The sequence below is a fragment of the Strix aluco genome, chromosome 9 (genome assembly GCF_031877795.1).
Source record: "Strix aluco isolate bStrAlu1 chromosome 9, bStrAlu1.hap1, whole genome shotgun sequence".
Lineage (NCBI taxonomy): Eukaryota > Metazoa > Chordata > Aves > Strigiformes > Strigidae > Strix > Strix aluco.
In genome coordinates this window covers 8,388,827-8,407,543 of record NC_133939.1, presented here as the reverse complement: position 1 = coordinate 8,407,543, position 18,717 = coordinate 8,388,827, and the positions used below count along the sequence as shown (strand labels likewise).

The 18,717-nt window shown below is 39.5% G+C and overlaps 1 protein-coding gene and 1 long non-coding RNA gene across 2 annotated transcripts in view; one reads left to right on the top strand and one right to left on the bottom strand.

Annotated features, from left to right (window-relative positions):
- Positions 1–18,717, top strand: part of VAMP2 (vesicle associated membrane protein 2) — a 56,015-nt gene that overhangs the window by 6,049 nt on the left and 31,249 nt on the right. The window lies entirely within an intron of this gene.
- LOC141927364 (uncharacterized) lies at positions 142–18,048 on the bottom strand. The gene is made up of 3 exons (XR_012624369.1): positions 17,911–18,048; positions 17,694–17,797; positions 142–586 (listed from the first exon to the last, which is right to left on the bottom strand). It is a non-coding gene; the product is annotated as an uncharacterized LOC141927364 (long non-coding RNA).

Here is an 18,717-nt window from a genome sequence, read left to right as displayed (position 1 = left end):
ATACTGGATAGATGCTGATTTTCTTTTAAGATGCTCACACCAAATCCAGATGGGAGTTTATATACCGAAGTTTTAAAATTTTAATTGGAAAATGAAATTGAAAAATTGAACAGTATTAAAAATGCAGTCATTGTAGAGAAAAGGTTTTTCTTATTTCCCATTCTGGATGTAGGAAAATGTGTTATGTTAGAAAATTATCAAAAGACTTCTTTGCATTCTTTGAAATGAAGTTGCAAAATTTGGTTTTAAATAACTTAAAGGACTGTAGTGCACTTGTTCAGGAGAGATGTTTTGCGAACTGTTTTTGGAGATATTAAAAAAATCTGACTGGACAGTGTCCTAAGCAACCTCATGTAGTGGACCTTGCTTTGAGCAGAGGATTGGACTAGATGGTCTCCAGACGTTCCTTCCAACCTCAGTGCTTCTGCAATTCTGTTTGAAAAGGTCAGTCAAAATTGAATATGTTGAGGTTAATTAAACTAACATTTGGCTGTTTCCCAAATATTCAAGACTTTGACTTTTCGTCCGTGATAACTTGGTAGCACTTTCATCTTCAACCTGTTGCTAGTGGATGCTACAGAAATACCTGTAATAGAAGGAGAAAACATATGGTATTCAGGAAGGGAGGAAATGTGGGATTTTTTTTTTTTTTTTTAAAAAAAGCAGATCACTGGAATGCATTATTAAACTTGGCTTGAACGCAAAAGTTCATATTCCTCCCACAGAGAACAAAACCCAGGTTCCCTGCAAGCCAGCTTTCTCTCATCTTTCATATTCCATGCAATATTCCCTAGCTTGGTGTCTGCTCCCATCTCTCTACACCATGTCTTGCAGTGGCTTGGTGGTTTGAAAAAAGCCATCATTCTGTTCCCCTGTAAATGTTGTCTTAGTAGTGCAGAGTGCACACTTTAATAAAACCATATATGCTTATATCGTTAGGGTGTCTGGATCTGTAACAGAGGAGAAGCAAATCTCACTGTCACTCGCAGCAGACTGGAAGGGAGAGGAATTGTTGGTAGCAGGCAAAGTTACCAAGGAGTGGTGTGCTCACCAAGACAGGAGTTGTGACCCACTGCTACAGGGCTGTTGCTTTTGCAGCTCAGTTTGTAACTAATGAAATTGGTGGGTTTAATCCCTGGTTTATCTAGCAAGATGGTGGCTGTTGAATTAGCACAAAGGACTGTGTTGCTTCAGGGCACAGATGTGGAGGTGGATCCTTCGACTGCGGAGCCTACAGGAGCTCTGTGGGCATGCTCAGCAGAGAGTGCTCCTTATAGCCATGCTGGCAGCAGGTACTTCTTGGTTTTGGGCTGTCAGAAGCAGGACAGATTCTTAGCCCAGCATCTTCCCTGCCTCTTCAGATCTCCTTTCTCAGTCTAGATTTCATGTACCTCTAGAGAAGAAGTGAGGAGCGAGCTTTTCCAGTGAGCCTTGTCAGCTGCACTTCTTGCTGGAATCAATCTCTGAACCTTCAAAGTGAGCAATGCACCCAAAGTACTCAGCTCTGCTGAGACATGGTTGCCTATATAAGAGAAGTGTGGCTCTGTGAAGGAAGATTGGTTCCACAGGCTTCTCAGCATCTCACAGAAAGGCTGGGGTGCGGGCTCTGGGAGGTGGGGGGTGTTGTACTGCGCTAGTTGCCCTTTTAGATACTGCGGTCCTGAGTCTGGCAATGTGCCAGCATTTTAGAAATATATGGGTCCTGGTAAAGCTTTCCTGGAAACTATGAAAATCATTAATTATCCCTAAACCCACTTGTTATCTACTTCAGGAGGTTAATGGTTAGAAATTACATTTGTTCATTTGAATTCACATACAAAAATAGCTCCTCTTTATCATGCGAGTGAATCTGGCCCTACTCAGGGCCTTAATTACAGTGTGCTGCAGTAAGGCAAAGGGCACTGCTGCTTGAAAGCCTGATCTGTTATCCACCAGCTATTGGCACAGACTACCGCATGGGATAATGTTTTGTACGTTATTTTGGAGTTTAGAGGGGAATTCTAAGACTGGACATTTCTTACTGCTCTTAGTGATCCTGAATAACACTGAAAAAAAGAGACCAAAGAATCTCTCTTCCCCTTTCTCTCTCTCACATACACACCCTTTTAGGTTGATCTGTGGGAAAGCTTCCTGAACTCCAGCTAGATTTGCCAATAGATCTGGTAGAGAATGGTTCCCCCTTCTCTTTCCTTCATGTGTTTGCAGTAGTGTCCATTTCCAGTGTGTGCACCGAGCGAACAGCTGTACCCAACAGCTGTCTCCTGGTGACAATTCAGATGGGGAAAGGGGAGGGGAAGCAAAGAAACAAAGAGCTTTAATCAATAGCAGCAAAACCAAAGTTGTCATCTAACCCTGAAACACATAGAGCACTTTGTGCTATCACCAAGCTGCTAAACTGATTGGCATGGCACTTCGTGCTGCCGAAGATCCTGAGTGGGATCAAGTCTTAGAAAACAGTTACCACAAGATTATCGGACTTTGCCTATTGGTAAAAATGCAAAGATTCCTAAATTGGCATCAGAGTGAGCATCAATAAGCAAAACTCTGGCAGAATGACCTTGCATCCCTTGTATAGGGTGAGAGTGGTAGATGCTGCAGGCATGATTTGCTAGAATTGGTTCTGGCCAAGGACTCATATTTGCAGGGGACAGTTGTGTACAAATAAAGCTTTGTTTGTTTTCTGTCACAAGTATACTGAGTGACAGAACAGTCCTTCCAGAAGATTTTGGGTATCTGGTTGTTTCCTACACTTCAAAAGCTGACTGAGATTTGATGATGACTTATAGCCCATCAGCCTACCCAAGAATTCCAAGGCAGAATTCTCTGAGCTGGTGTCAGCGCTGCGGTTGAGAGCCTTTCTGCTGATTGAGATCCGGTGAGAGCTCAGCTTGGGAGTGGGTACTGCCAGGATGAATCAGCAGATATCTTCCTGGAAGCAGTCGACGGTCTGGATATCCCAAGTGTTTAGAAGAGATCCCACCAGGCTATAAAAGTCTGCTTCTGAAATGTTTGACTACTTCTCTCCAGCAAGGAGCTGTACAGTCATTCCCTGACAGCTGTGATATTGTCTCCCACACATGTACGAAGATCACACAGTGACATTTTTCAGCACCTTTGTTTACTAGATGATATAAATACAAAAACATTTCAAGTCACTTAACATTTGGACGCTTTTCTCTTTGCATTGAACATTTTAGGGAGACTAGGAGAAGGGAATGGAAAGGCAGAATATGCCCCATGTGTCTTGGCATGTTGATGCTGACCTGCACATTGTTCGTGTCAGTTCTCAATTGCTTCATGTACATGAAGCAACATGGTCTCTTGTATTTCATCTTCATAACTGATGTGTGGCTACAGCAGTGATGTTAAAGCAAAGACCCTTGACTTAACATGTTCATCACCCTTGCTGTGACAATCAGTTTTATGTGGTTAACTCTAGGGGGGAGTGAGCAGATTTGATTTTAAGTTCTGTGCAGAGACTGAAATGTTTCAGCAGTAGAATGATCTCCTAACAGAAATCACAGCTGCCAGGTGGTTTTTTTTGTTTAACCCCCACCTGGCAAAGCCAGTTATAAACTATGCAAGTTGATATTTTTCTTGCTGCTGACTCACAGATAGCCACTTGCTGAGGATCTCCTTCACCACCACAGTTTTAGAAATAAAGCCTGTTTTCAGTCCTGAGCCCCTCTCCCAGACCTTCCTATTTCATGAGCAGACTGGATGGTGAAACTTGGCGTGCAGAAAGAAGGCACTTTGACCTAGACTAAAACATAACAATTACAGGATCAAACACTCTCTGTATTTTGGCATAAGAAAGAGCTTAACAAGTCAGAGAGTGTGGATGAATCAGGAGGGGTCCTGCACCTTGGGGGAGGAAGCATTGTACCTAGAGAGAAGATCAGAGTTCCTTTCTCAGAAATACTCTGGTTCCTGTGCACTGTCACTGAACAAGAGGTACTAAGACTTCTAAGTAACTTGCTTTAGTCTTGGAGGAATCTGTAGTTCTCACAGCAAGTAAAAGAACTCCAAGAAACTTTAAGTTTGATTGTACTGAATGGTTGCTAGTATTGAAGTCCCTTAGAAGATTAAGTGCTACCCAGCAAAGGGAAAAGGAGTCCAAGAGGTCATATCTGTTTGGGAAGTTAAACCCAAAATCCTCAGAGGTAACATGGCTACTGGCTCTAGATCAGGCTCAGGTCAGAGCTAGATCATTCTGTACAAGGTACTTTCATTTTGAGGTGCTGCAGTAGCATTGTGTAACTTGAAGGAAAACATTGAAAAAAGTAGAAAAAATGTAGTTCAGAAGGTAACTCCTAATGAATTAAGCATTACATACCTTGCTGAGTGAACCTGAGAAAGCCCCAAATATTGTAAAACATTTAATAAAACTTAACCAGTGACTAGCCAAATGTTTATTTAATTTAAAACTGCACCTTTTTTTTTTTTTTTTTAGTTTGATGATGGTGCTTGTCTCTGGGTTTGTTCTAGCGTTGCTTGTCTGTGGGGCTGAATCTGGCTTACAGTGAAGGCAGCTGTTCCCCCAGCCTGGACCTGAGTAGTTGTGCCTCACTGGATATATGTAACCATTTGCAAAACTCCTCTAGTTGAAAGGATTTTTCCTAAAGGTTTATGTTTATTTCTATAATCTTTGTTTTACTTTGAAACTGTGCTGGTTGTTTATGGGATTATGCATGTAAATAGCAAAGGAAAGTACATGGTAAAGATTTCTTCATGTCTTTAAAAAAAAAGTCATCTGGGATTTAAGATAAAAAATGAGAAACTCCTCTTATTTGAAGGGTGGTGGGGAAGTATTGTAAGTAACAGGGGATAGCAACTTGGTGAGCGTATGGGGAAGAGGAGACAAATATAGGTGTTTACACTTGCAGCTTGCTGCACTGAGCCAACATTCAGTCTCTTGACAGCACAGTCACATAACAGTCTCCGGCAGCCAGGTGTCTGAGGCGGTGACTCATATGCTGAATACGGTTTTCTGTTGTTTTCGCTGTGGTCCCTTGTTAACCTGCAGATGGTCTGTCTTGAAACCTGCCTTCCCCTGCAACTTCCCAGGGGTGAATGTGACTTGTCCACCTGTATTTGAGACTTTTCCCTTCTGGAGGTGGCTTGGTACAGATTGGTTATAGATTCACCCACCAGCAAGCATCTACTACAGCTCCGAGTGACAGAGGGCTCCTAGCCTAACTTCCCTTGGAAAGGGCCTTCCTTTGAACCTGTACTGGGATGGTAGCATGTGTTTTGGGGCTCTAACAGCATAAAGATAGCAAACAGGCTGTCAGTGGTGACAGGAGACTGGATCACAGTAATTCCCTTGTGTTGTCAAATAAACAAAGGGAATCCCTCTGCTCTGAGCTACAATTTCCTTTAATTTGGTCAAAGTAGAATAATCTGTGTTTATTCTTCTCGGCTGTCTCTGAGAGAACAAACTAGGCAAACTTGAATTCATTCTTTCATAAGAGAAAAGACTCGTTGTAGGCTGAGGTCAGAAGACAGTTAATTTAGAATATGTGAGGAATTAAGGTGAGGGCCTTGACTCTTCTTGTGGCAAATAGACCTTTTGAATTTCTGAAAAGCCTTTGCATTTTCTGCTCTGTCAAGCTCCAACCTTGTAAGTCCTTTTCTCAGGAGCAGTACAGAAAAATGAGAATTGTCAGGATGGAGAAGGCTTCTTTTACTTTAATCTCACATCTCAAACAGCAGCATCATACTGTTGCTTCTACTGCTAACCCGTATCTATCAGTGAGCCCTAGAGCAGGGCTGAATCAGGGATCACATGTCTTTGGGATGGAAGAGATTGCTTCTGCTTCCTTTTTACTATAGCTACAGAGAGACTGAATGAAGAGGACACAAGGATAGACTGGGATGCACGACCCACTGCTACACTAGACATCACACTGCCTCAGTATTGCACAGAGACAGAAATTAGTGCTGTGTCTGTCCTCCTGTCTTCAAAGTGGAACAAAGGGAAGATACTGTAGTCGGCTCTCTTTTCCCAGGAAAGAAAAGAGAAAAGGAAAGGAAAGGAAAGGAAAGGAAAGGAAAGGAAAGGAAAGGAAAGGAAAGGAAAGGAAAGGAAAGGAAAGGAAAGGAAAGGAAAGGAAAGGAAAGGAAAGGACAGGACATAGACTCCAGGACGTTTTTCAGTTATCTTTGATTACTAGACCTCTGGCCAAGTAATGGGGCATGCTTGGAACTGGGAATTCCTTCCCGTTCCTGCCATAACCAAAAGAGAGTTCTTCTCGAGAAGCCTTTACTTTTCCAGAATGTAGTGTATTTTGTATTTCCAAGTACACCATAGATTTTATATAAAACTTGCTCTTGGGCGTATTCGGATAAATGCTCAGGATGCTTAACTTGGAGATCAGAAACACAAGTGAGTTGACCTTAGAAAGATTACGAGAGAGGATATTAATACTCCATGAGAAGTGTGAGGTTTCTAGGTGAGAAGATATTCAGCACAGGAACAAACACCTCTTCCTAGGAGCATGCAGATTGTTTTCAAATTGCTGATGTTTTTAATGACAGCTGCTTTGTGCAAATGTGTATAGAGAATGCCCAGTTTAGATGTTTCCATGATGCTGTGCAAAAGCTATTCTCCATATGAGTGTTATGGTGCAAAGTATGTTCTGTTCGACAACTCAGTCTTGTGCTCTGTCTTTAGAAATAAAATCCCAAGAGGTTGGTATTTTTTGCATGTGTGTGCATTAGATGGCTTGTTTTGGGGTAGGCAATTTGTTTTGTTTATTTTTCAGACTATCTGAAACGGAGAAGTTGTTTGACAAATTAAAATATTGGAATTCAGCCTCCCAGTTTTGGGGCCTCATCTCCAGTCCACTGAGGTGGCTGCTGTCCCAGTTCAGGCGATCTGGCTTTGAAGAGTACTCACTTCTTCCCAGTAGTACTTCACTTTACTCAGTGTGGAGGTATCCTTTTACTGAGTTTAATGGCAACAAAACAATAACAACTATTTTAAGTCAAGAGTCTATAGCATCAGAGAAATAGAAAATACACTCCAGAGAGGGGGAGAGTGTGTGGCTATTGACTGCGCAGGAACTGGCCCTGTTCATAAAAGCCAAAGGTTGTGCACTGTACAATACCATACTAGGTAGAAGAGGATGCACCCAGCATCTTTTTAATTCCTTCTTGTCCCCAGTCTGTAATATACATGTAAGTAAAGCAAACTGATTCTTGGAATATAGCAATAGTCCTGTATTAGCCATATACAATTGACTGAAATCAAGAGAAATGTGTAAATGGCCCACAGGCCCTGGGTCTCTCATATCTGGTACACCGGGCCCCAGCAACAACATGGATCGGAGAAGCAGGCAGTGATTTGAAAGTTCAAGTGAATGCATAAGGTTGAAAACTCTTTGAAGAGGGAGTGAGAGATTTCCCTCTAAAAACACCTGTCTGCAAGACAGAGCTTTTTTACCTGGGGGAACAAACAGTGAATTTTAATTAGGGTAATGGTTTTAATAGGCTAAAACCAATCAAAATACCCCTCTGTGTCTTAAAGACAGTGGTATTGGCAACTTCAGCACTGCACAGATTTACACCATATAAACAAATGAACCAAAGAAGAATTAAAATCTTGTTGGAAAACTAAGACAAATATAGCCATTGTATATATTTTATGGATTATTTTTTTTCTTCAGAATTAGCAGCTGCTAATGGGAATTAAGGGAGAAGATAGAACATCCTGGTTTAAGCTGAGTAGCATAAGTGAGTAAAGATGATTTATGTAGTTCTCTTACATGCTTATGATTGTTCCAGAACTTTAATGAATGTCTTCCCTTTGCTGATGTCCTCCAAATTTGTCTTTCAGAATTGAGTTAGTGTGGGATTGTGTCTCCATCACAATGCCCCAGAAATTTTAAAAGAAATTAAGACTTTTGTCCTCTTCCTCAATGTTTCTTCTCTCAAAGTACTAGGAAATAAAACAGCTTGCAACAACCCTTATTCACTGTTTGGCTGGGAAGGTGGCTTCAGGGTGGTGGCTTCTGCTATTCATGGTTCTTTGTAACCCCTGCAAGTGTGCCTGGTGTTTGGTGATACATAGGATAGCAAGTACCAGTTAAGTGGTGAGTAAAACAGAGGGGCAACAGCTTGTAATAGCATGATGGTGGTAGAAGGAAAGATGTTCTAGTCCAATGAGGCTCACGTAAAGTGGGTTACTGGGGTAAAACACAACCATCTCTGCCTTGCTCTTTGTTTTTTGCCTCTTTCCTCACCTTTGATCTATGACTAACTCCGACTACCTTTGGCTATCTTTGCTCTCCTGTAACTACTCTGCCTGGCAAAACCTTTCATGGAGTGAATGTGCTCCAGCAGTGTGTGCAGAATGTCTATCTTTTTGATTTTTCATCAGAGGCCACATCTTATACCATCAGAAATAAACTTGCCTGGCTCACTTCTAATTTGAAATTTGATTTCTTAATTGTTAATAAATTTTTAAAAAAGAAAAAAAAGAAAAAAGCTGTCTTGCTGTGACATGTTAAGGGAACTGGAGCTATGAACTGGGGAAAATATCTTCTCACTAGAAAAGATCTTTGAGGAGAGAAATAAATTCCCTATGGAAAGATCAAAGCACACGAAGTTAATGGATTATGACAAGGTAAAAAAAAAACCTGAAGAGAATAGTAGATTCAAACACAAAAGAGGAAAATAGTAAAGAGTATTTTTTTGTTGGAGATAAAGGATAGTTAGATGGCTAGCTAAGTACTTGAGATTATATGTTGTAGCTAAAGGGCTATTAGCAGCAATAGGGATTTCTTTCCTCAAGCCTGGCACAGCCTCCACTTACACAGTGCTGAGGTAGCCTTGGAGTTGCAGTCCTGAATTCCTGCTCTATTGCAGTGCTCTGTGCTGGTGCCTACAGCCTAATGCACCCTGTAGTGCAACCAGACCCTCTCAGACTGACGCAAGACTGATGTAATAACTCTTAAAGTCACTTTAATAGTCTGATTAGGTCCTGCTAGGGTCAAACATATATGGAGTTTATCAAAGAAAAAAAAAGCAGAAACCCTTCTGGTGAACTAGAAAATGTTGATGAATGAAGAACTCTGGAAAAACTTTTGTTCGGGTTATTGTTATCAAAGATCATCTGTACTGCTATAGGTATCTATGTGTCGTCTTCATTGCTGCAGTGTTTGATGCCTCACAGTCATACAGAAATAGAAACAGAGAACTACAGCTAAGGCACAAAGATGGATCCTCAGAGATCACACATCAGTGGGAATCAGACATTTGAAATGCCTCTCAAGAAGCTGGGATCAGGTGACTTTTGTCCGAATTTATGCTGGGTTTCTGTGGCAGAGCAGAAGCCGCACCTCCCTTGTCCAATTTAGTCACCCATCCTTCCTCCAGTCCCACCACAGAGCAGAAGTCCCTGGGAACTTTACATGCACCAGGAGGTTCACCTGCACTAATTACAAAGTAAGTGGTGGATCTACTGAGTGATAGGCAGCCACCCAGAACTATCTGTAGGTGTTGCTGTTTGCCCCTCTGGTTTATTTCTCTACATGTTTGAGCAGTTGCATCTCCACAAACCTGCTGGTTATTTCCTGGATTGACAGTGATGTGTACATTGAGTGAGAACCCAGTGTTTGTTGCCTGTCCTTCTTAGCGACACCTACTTGCCCTCTGTCTTGGGTCAGATTCTCATTTGCCTTTTTACAGTTCCTAAGAAACAACCTGCCCTTCTTGTCTTTCTGTCTACAGAAGTTTATTTTGAAAAAGGCAGTAGATTTGTATAGTGACTGGAAGCAAGAAAAGTTTGCACATGTGGGACACCTCTGTATTGATGATCTGATGGAGAGCAGATCAATACTGGAGTATATTTAGAAGTGCAGTGTTTTGCCTGTGACCGTATGCTATGAGAAGGTGTTGTTACCAGATGTGCTGAGGGAGGGATTAAGGCCCTGGTAAATCTTGGTCTCCCAGACCTCTCTCATTAACACTGCCTGTGCTTTGTGTGTGCTTCTCTGCCATGTGATTTTTTTTTTTTTTTAACTTCCAAGAAGTGGCTGGACTGATGTAGGAACTGTGTTGCTTCCAGCTCACAGGCAACTTCAAATTAAATATGTTTAACTAAATTAAAAATAAAATTGGAAGTCATTCTTTTTGTTAGCTTCACTTTAAACTAGAAATTCTTTTTCCTTGTTTTACAGCAGCTTCAAGAGACTCCTCATGTCTGTCCCCATGACAAGAAAGAATTATGTAAAGGAATAGGTTCTAGTAGGTGCATACTCCAGAAGGAGTAGAGCAACATGAGTATAAAATTAAGTTATTAATATCAGAGCACTTTTATCATCTATTCTCTTAAGTTCTGGTTTAGTTTGGTGTAGTATAGACCAGAGAAACAAAAAGTGATGGGAACTAGATGCAGCAAGAGTGGGTTGGATAGAACAAATGGTTTTAATTAAAAATTTTTTAACTGTACCCATCTAGAAATGAGAAGATAAAAGACCTTGACCTGAATACTTGATATTCAGAATTCTTGATAATAGGATGCCAACAAAATTTAGGAACACTAATTGAAGGACAGCTGCCATTGGGTGACTTACACTATCTGTCAAGAATTATTATAGTATTGAGGCCTTTACCAGCTCTGAGTATGAGGCCCATGCTTCTCCCGCCTTTTCTAGGAGAATCAGTCTGTTATAGGCCTTTCTGTGTCATGAGAAAATTGTGCACTTCATGTTATGTCTGGCACTATGGTTGTATCTTTTGCTTTTAGTATCTAAAATAGAGTTGTGGAGCTTAACCAAACTCTGCAGCAATTGCTGCTTACCAGTTACATTCTGGGCCTATACAGATGTGTGTATACAAGGGCTAGTAGCCTGGCACTTCATAATTAGCAAATTCCTTGATTCCTTCAAGAGCAATGAACCAGGATACTGAACAAAGGCTTGCTTTTTTTTTTTTTTTTTTTTAAACCACCCATCTTAGCTCAGCAGCCAAGTTTAGATACTGGTCCTGAAATTTCAGTTTTCAACCTTTATTTTATCATGTACCAATCACAGTGGTGCTCTTTAGGCGTGTGCTGTTCTGCCCGGCCTAGAGCAACGGACCTGCTCTGTGGAGTAAAAATGAGTGCTACTCCCAAAGACCATTCACGGGTACAGACATGCAGTGTCTCCTTCTCTTCCATCTCTTTTTGTTTCTCAAATCTATGTATGGCTTTTCTTTTGTATATTGTCAATTTTGTCACCAATCATTTCCATTTCAGTGCTGATGTATAGAAGATGGTAACATACAAAGCATTGCAACTACTAGGAGATGATGCTGGCATCACACGCAATTACCCATATTAATTTCTTCTCTTTTGGTAGCTGGGAAGAAGACATATGGAATTAGTGAGCAGCAAAACCTCAGTTTTCATTTGAAAAAGGAAATAGAGAATGATTCATTCTAAAACCATACGCTCCAAAGGAGGAAGATGTGAATTATTAACAACATAGCTAAACATGACGGGTGCTGACACCTTGGATTTTCTTCACATGCAGCGAGAGAATTTACACTACAGGAAGTGTTAATGCTTTCACGCTTCCTACCCATTTTTATCTGCCTAATTTATGGAAAGCCATTACTAGGTGAGTCATTGCTTTCACAGGATTGGTGTGGCTGAGATACAGCTTTGGGTATTCCTTTAATTTCCATATTTGCTTGAAAGGAACAACAGATCCACATTAAAACTGTTAGTGTTTGGTATTACAGTAGAGTTCAGAGTCTCTGCTCTACTTGATCGTGTACAAATATTGCAAGACATGCTCCCTGTCCCTATAAGTTAACAAGCTAAGCGAACAAGGAACGTAGAGACTTATCTGCATTATAGATGCCGTGAGTCAAGGTGTCTCATTGTTCAGAATTTGTGCCTAATTGGATGGGAGTTAAATATTTGCAAAGATTACAAACAGAAGCAATACTAGGAATCTCACTATAAAGAACTGTTTATTCTGCAATAGCTATTGCAGAAGCACATTCACTCTGTTGTTGATATTAAGAGATTTTGGTTAAACAGTCACAAGTTACAAAAAATAACAGCCAAACCTGAGGATCAGGGTTTTCCCCTAATAGTAGATGAACCATGGGTTGAAATACATTTGGGCCATCTGTATTATGAATGTAACAGGAAAAATGCAGTGTTTAAAATACTCAAGCACTGAATTAAGGTATAGATTTCATAGCCATTACTCTTTGCAATAAATAATTCAGAAAGATTTGTTCAGTTTAGAGGACGATCTCCGGCAGGCAGTAACAGATATAATTTAAAAGAAATCTTGAATTTATTTTTTTTATTATTTATTTTTTATTTATTTTTTTATTAATTTGCTCTTCTATAAACCTCTTGTCACAAGAGGCATGTGTTAAGTATTAGGAGTCTTTCACCCACTTAGAAGCTCTTCCATCTACGTAGGTTTTTTCTGCTACACATTTTCTGTACAGGTCTACCTTCAGAGGCTGTTTGTTTCAGTTATGCGTAGGTTTCTTAATTAAGGAGCCCGTATCTCCCTGCACAGCACATAACAGGTAGCACAACTATCCATCTGAGGCTCCCCCATTTGCCTTGCTGGGAAGTCTGTTGTGTGATTGAGTCAGTGTGGACCTGTGGCTGGGTTAACTTCAAACTACTGTCCTAAAGAAATTCTAAATTTTCTATGCTATCTGTAGATAATAACGAGAACTAGTGGTGCTTCATTTCACTCTTTGTTTTCCACTGGAGAGTTTGTGGGGAATGAAACTGGAGAAATGATGTTACAAGTAATTTATTGTCCAGGGTTCTTTTTCTCTCCCAATTTCTTTCTATTCTGTCAGCTTCTTTTTTCTCACACCAATTATTCTGACTTAAGAAATTACAAAGCTCTTCATAATAGCACTTGAAAATTGGTATGTTTGCTGTATAAATTCTGAGGCAGATCTTCAGCTGCTACAAAGTGAGGTAACTCTGAAGCCACAACCTTTTTTTTCAGCCAAAGATCTTTTGTATGTGATCTGTCCACTTTTTTCCCTAGGGTTTTAGGGTTTTGAAAGATTTCAAAAGCAAAACGAAAAAAATAAACTAGTGAATGATATGTATAAGGTTGGGAGGCAATAAGTTACTGGTGTCTTGTTAAATGCTGAGTTACAGAAACTAAATACAGATTGCATTAATCAGTTGGTGTATGTACATGTTTTTATGTGTACCCCCATGCGTACGCTTTTGAAAGAGGTGTTAGAAAATAAATTCTAAATGACCCTTAAAATCTATCACCAGACTGATCACATGAGAATGGTTAATAAGTAACATAGGCAAGTTTTTCAACTCCTGTTTTGCAATATGAGTCTGTGGTGGAGACAGAACACTACTGAGTTCCATCATGCTCTTCCAGTAGTATTTTTCTTAATGGAAATGTGTTTGGACTACATATTGTTAGTCATTGGCCATATATGTGGATTTTAAATTTTATTCTGAACTTAAATCAATACAAACATTTGTAGTGGATGCTTTTATTTGTACTTTCAAAACACCCCACATTTTTCATGTTCTTATTTCATTCAGGGCAGTTGAGTGACTGAATGCAGAAGAAGAAAAGCAGCAATGTCCTTTGAAAGCTGAATGATTGCCTGCTCATTTGTTATACCACTTCTATGTAAAATGAACAGTGTCTTACTCCACTGGAGAGCTACTGACATGGCTGAGGCATAACACATCTGAGTAATGGTAGCAAAAGCAGAGGCTAAAAAGAGGTGTCTATATGCCAGGTTTTTAAATGGTGCTGGCTTTGGCCTGCCTTTCCGAGGAAATGCGGTTTGTGTGACTGCTTCTACTATTTTGCTGAACTTGATAGAGTGGTAAAGACCTCATTGATACAGGTTCCTAAAAGCTGTTGGGAAATCTGGCGAGGTAGAGATGAGGCCCAAGTTATTGTTGCCTGCTGAGAAAAAGTCAGTAAGAGAAGCTCAGGAGCTATTGGTTACTGTGGCTGGCTGTATGCAGGATGGTCCAGAGCTCACCACACCAGCAAATGTTCTGATGCTCACTAGAAGGTGAAAGGGTGGAGAAGAGCTAGTGGATGTGGCAGGAACTGGAAGTATTACAAGTTAGTAAGTCTTGCAAAATGGTAAGGGAGGTAAGCTGGAGGTATTTTGGTGACTGGGAAGTGATGTCGCAATTCTGAATATGAAGCCAAGCTTTATTGGCTTGGTTCCTCATGGAACAGTTCATAATATAGTCTGCAAAGGTTTCTTTTTAATGAATGACATCATAACCCAGGGAATAAATAGAGTAATTCTGAATATTGCTGGTGTTTTAGATCAGTGGAAAGGATAAGACTCAGTCTTAGTATTGATAAAAACTCACTGGGGACCCTAACCACAGAAAAGGCAGAAATTGTATACAAAATGAAGAAGTATGATACTATACCATGAGTGTTTGTTCTATAAATAAATAAGCCAGTGGATTGAGTATTTGCCCTGCTTTGATGCATTTTGTTTCCGAGCAAACTAATGTACAAATGATAAAAATAAAGCAAGCCATTACTAATACACTTCTTTTGGCACCTTTACTGAAATCTATGTTTCATTCTGTGGTGTGTACCGCAGAGAAATTTGTGAGTCCAATACCTATCTTCAAAGTAATAACTGACAAGTCAATAAAAGCAAGAATTAGCAGACTCAGACCTGCCTCTTCTTTTGTTTGACTCGATATATTCATCTAAGGTTAGACATTCTTGAAAGTGTCCATGCTTAATGGATACAGTCCGGATAGGTTAATGCTTACTTTATCTGCTGCTTCTTAGAACTGAATCAAGCAAATGTTCTTTCCTTTTGGACATTGATAATTGTCTCCAGTCACACCACAGGACATCTGAAATGGTAAGATGGAGCTATACCCTACTATTTAAAAACCCCTTGGACATTGCCTGGTAAGTTGAGGTGTTGTGACAGTAATATTTTACTGTAATTGCTTTCTTAAGATGATGACAGCGCTGCAATTGCTGTCATTTTTTCAGTATGAGTTAAACCAAATATGTGTGATTTAAGCATATTCACTTTACAGAATGCTCTGAATTTTCATGATTGGAAAGCTCTTCAGATTAAATGTAATTCATCAAGGCATTTCTCACAAGTAAAATACCTGTGTCAGGATGGCCACTTTTCCTTTATGTTGGTAGGAGAGTAATCTTACTGAATTCAAGAAAAATCTCTGAACTACCTGCACATGCCATCACGTAGGTAGGTAAATGTTGTCTCTAATTAGTTCCAGATGTAAAACTGCACGTGCAAGATTGAAGGATGAGTTGACGTTCTTTATAAAAAAAAAAAAAAGTACAAAGTGGTACTGCAAACTTCTGAAAAAGAGGCTTTTTTCAGAAAATCAGGCCCTTCAAATCTATTGAATCTCATGAAACGTTAGTCAAAATCTTAATAAGAAAAAATGCTTCGCAAAGCGTGTTAGAATGTTCTTTATCATTGCAGCATCATTCAGGAAGATTGTGTATAGAAGTATGCAGCAGGTTCTCTGAAACCCTGCCATGAAACAGTTACGTGGTCTCAAGATATCAGTAATCACTTACAAACTGTTCTCTTATGCTAGTTTCAAGCTTCTTGCAGAAGTATTGGTATTAATCCACATACGCACAGATGGTGCATTACATATGATGGCTGCTGGTAATCGTGTGAGTGCAACACAATTGTTGCAACTAGTAAGAACTTGCATCTATTTTTAAAAAGCTGTGGTACTATGCAGTAACTCAGATGTTTTGATATTTTTGAAGTCCTGATTCTGCAGGAAACTTACTGGAGCGAAACTATGAATTTGGTACAGCTTTATCCAGAGAAGGTATCTAGCAGAATGCAGGAGTGGAGTCAAACACTAGACAGGTGCTCCCTTGACAAAAGAAGTTGGATCATCTTTTTTTCAATGTGTTTACTTCCCTATGTGAGCACAAAGTGAAAAATAAACCTGCTTTAACTATGCTTGGTTGGATGAGTGTTGGTGAGATCGTGATAATTACAGGTTCATTATTGGAAACTGTATGCCGTTCTTCTGACTCATGAAAGACTTAACAATCTCTGTTAGTGTTTAGTGACTTTATATAAACAGTATATGAGCAAAATAAATAGAAGGAAAACCTTTAAAATTAGCAATGTCCCAGAAGATGAGATTGTTAACAAAAATGGTTTTTTCTGCGAGGTACACATTACGTTTCGATTACTTGGATAACTTGGATTTGCCAGTGTGGTGAGATAAGCATAATCACCAAACATATGCTTTATCCTAAATTTGATTTAGCAGTTATTGATAAAAGTCGAATTAATTCAGACAGAGGTTGTTTTTTTCAAATGAACTGCAGCTTGAAACACAGAGCAAGGCAAAACCACCATTAAATTTTGACTTCTTGTGTCATGTAGCTATATTATTTCACAGTTTACTTTTTAAAGCCATTACAAGTTTTTTTTTTTGATTACAGCAATGATTGGTTTGTTGCTGTTCAGGTTTTTTATTTGGAATCTAGCCTTCATTTAACCATTTGAATTGATAACCCACTAATCATAGACCATTATGGTTTTGTTTGCTAGATTGGAGAATAATCTAATGTCTAACATCTTCTCCCTGAGCTCTGATGGTCACTGTTTTTGCGGTTTTGACATACGCACACACACACACACATATATACTCATGCATACTTATAGATGAAATCACTTCAGTCTCTTTAAATAGCTTGCATAACAAGGTCTTGCACTAGTAACTTTTATGATTTTGAAGTGAATCAATACTTCACAGTTTATTATTTCTTTGACTTTTCAGTTTGGAATTGCCTTGAGAAGCCTGAGCATCTAACAATTTTTTTTAAAAATCATTTGAAAGTAATCTCTGACAATTGTTATTCAGTGGATTACTCACAAGCTGTTAGGGTTTTTTTACTTGAAATCTGATGGAAAAAAATGAAATGTGGTCTGTTCATTTAGGCTGGATTAATTCTGTAATTTTCTCCTCAATTTGAACACTGGAATCAGGCTTTAAAATCTGTTTTCCCAGTAACATTGTAGTTTATCTTTCTGATAATACTTGTCTCAGTTAACTCACTCATTTAAATATTCACAGACAGCAGGTACTGCAAATTTTAATGTTTTTATGATTATATTATTAATTTTTTAAAAAAAGTTAGCCAATTCTACTTAAGACTAGGAAACAGAATCAGCCCAGCTTTAAAGAGAACAGGCAATGAGAGAACTCTGCTTTGATTTGAACAGGTCCCTTCACAGGTTAAAATGTACTTTGCAAAAGATTTCATAGACACTTCCTCTAGAGTCAGGTGATTTCTACCAAACTTAGCAAGAAAAATGACTTCTGTTCATTTCCTGTACTGAATTGCTCTATAGATGTTCAGCCACTCTAGGACTTCATGGATGAAATAAAGAGCTTGCTGTTAAGGTTTTCATGCAGGCACCAAGGTTATTCATACTCACAACTCTTTCTTTTCCAGATATTGTCCTTCAGCTGATTCATGATTGAGGGACCTATGCTACAGATACGCTTTGGCCAGTCCTCACTTAGGGGCTCTTGCAAGGATTAATGGCTCTGTCTGGTGCCCTAGGAGTTTTGCTTGAGTTAAAAGTGCTAAATGAACCATCAAAATGTCTGATACAAATATTGTTGGGGGAAAAACCAGACAAGGCTAAGGCAGACAAACCTGTTTCACATCTGAAGTAGAAGTCAATCCTGCCTGGAGATAAGGGAGTGGTCAAGATGAACTCCTGAGGCTTTTTCCAGATGCATTTTCTATTTTCCATTATTCTGTTAGAGGGGGGAAAAAAAAAAAAAGTAAAACTTCAGTGAAAAGGATGTCTCCTGCCAGAAACACTCCCAGTTACGTCAAAATCTGTTGCTTATATTGGGAAATTACTGACATTGTGTGGTTATGCCCCATGTCCCTTCTTCTTAGTTACCAAAATTTTTACTATCAGTCCAAAGCCTAGGGATTTCATATTGCCATCTAAATAAAATCTAATTTAATTGTTGGCTAGTTAACTTTAACCTTATTGCTATGGAATGCTTAATGCCATAACATATAGTAGTCATCTTTCTAGGCTAACACATCTATCTGTGAGAATTCTAAGGCATGACTTACAACTCTACCCTTTTAAAGCACTTATCATTTATTAAGTTTTGCTGCATTCAGTGACCATGTTGGTTATCTGGAAGCACAGTGATTCTGGGGCTGTGCATTGTCAGGTCACTAATCTCCATCCTGCACTCAGCCTGTCAGCCACATGAGAATGACTCATTCTCTGCAAACCTCCTGTTGCTTAGTAGCTGTTTGTAACGTGAAAGAGAGTTGGGAAAGTAGTGGTGAGGTAAGAGGAAAAGGGCTGAGAGGCACAGTGTGTCCCTGGCTGCCTAAAAGGAACTTGTGAATGAGGGTATTATTTGACCTTCTAATTGGTGAGGAATTTTTCTGTTTTCTCACAAATACAAGGTGTATGAATTTACATGCTCTGCCCCTCTCTGTTCTCTGCAGTATCTAGGAAAATTAGTCATGCTTGTGGGCCTTTATTGTATGCATTTATTTATTTACCACCGTGGTACCACTTTCTCTTTTAATAGTATCTCTTTGTTACCTAGGGAACAGCCCTGCACATTTCTTCCTCTGTTTGGTGCGTCATCATGCTCCTGTATGCCATACACAAGGTTCAGTTTGAAGAACTGTACATCTA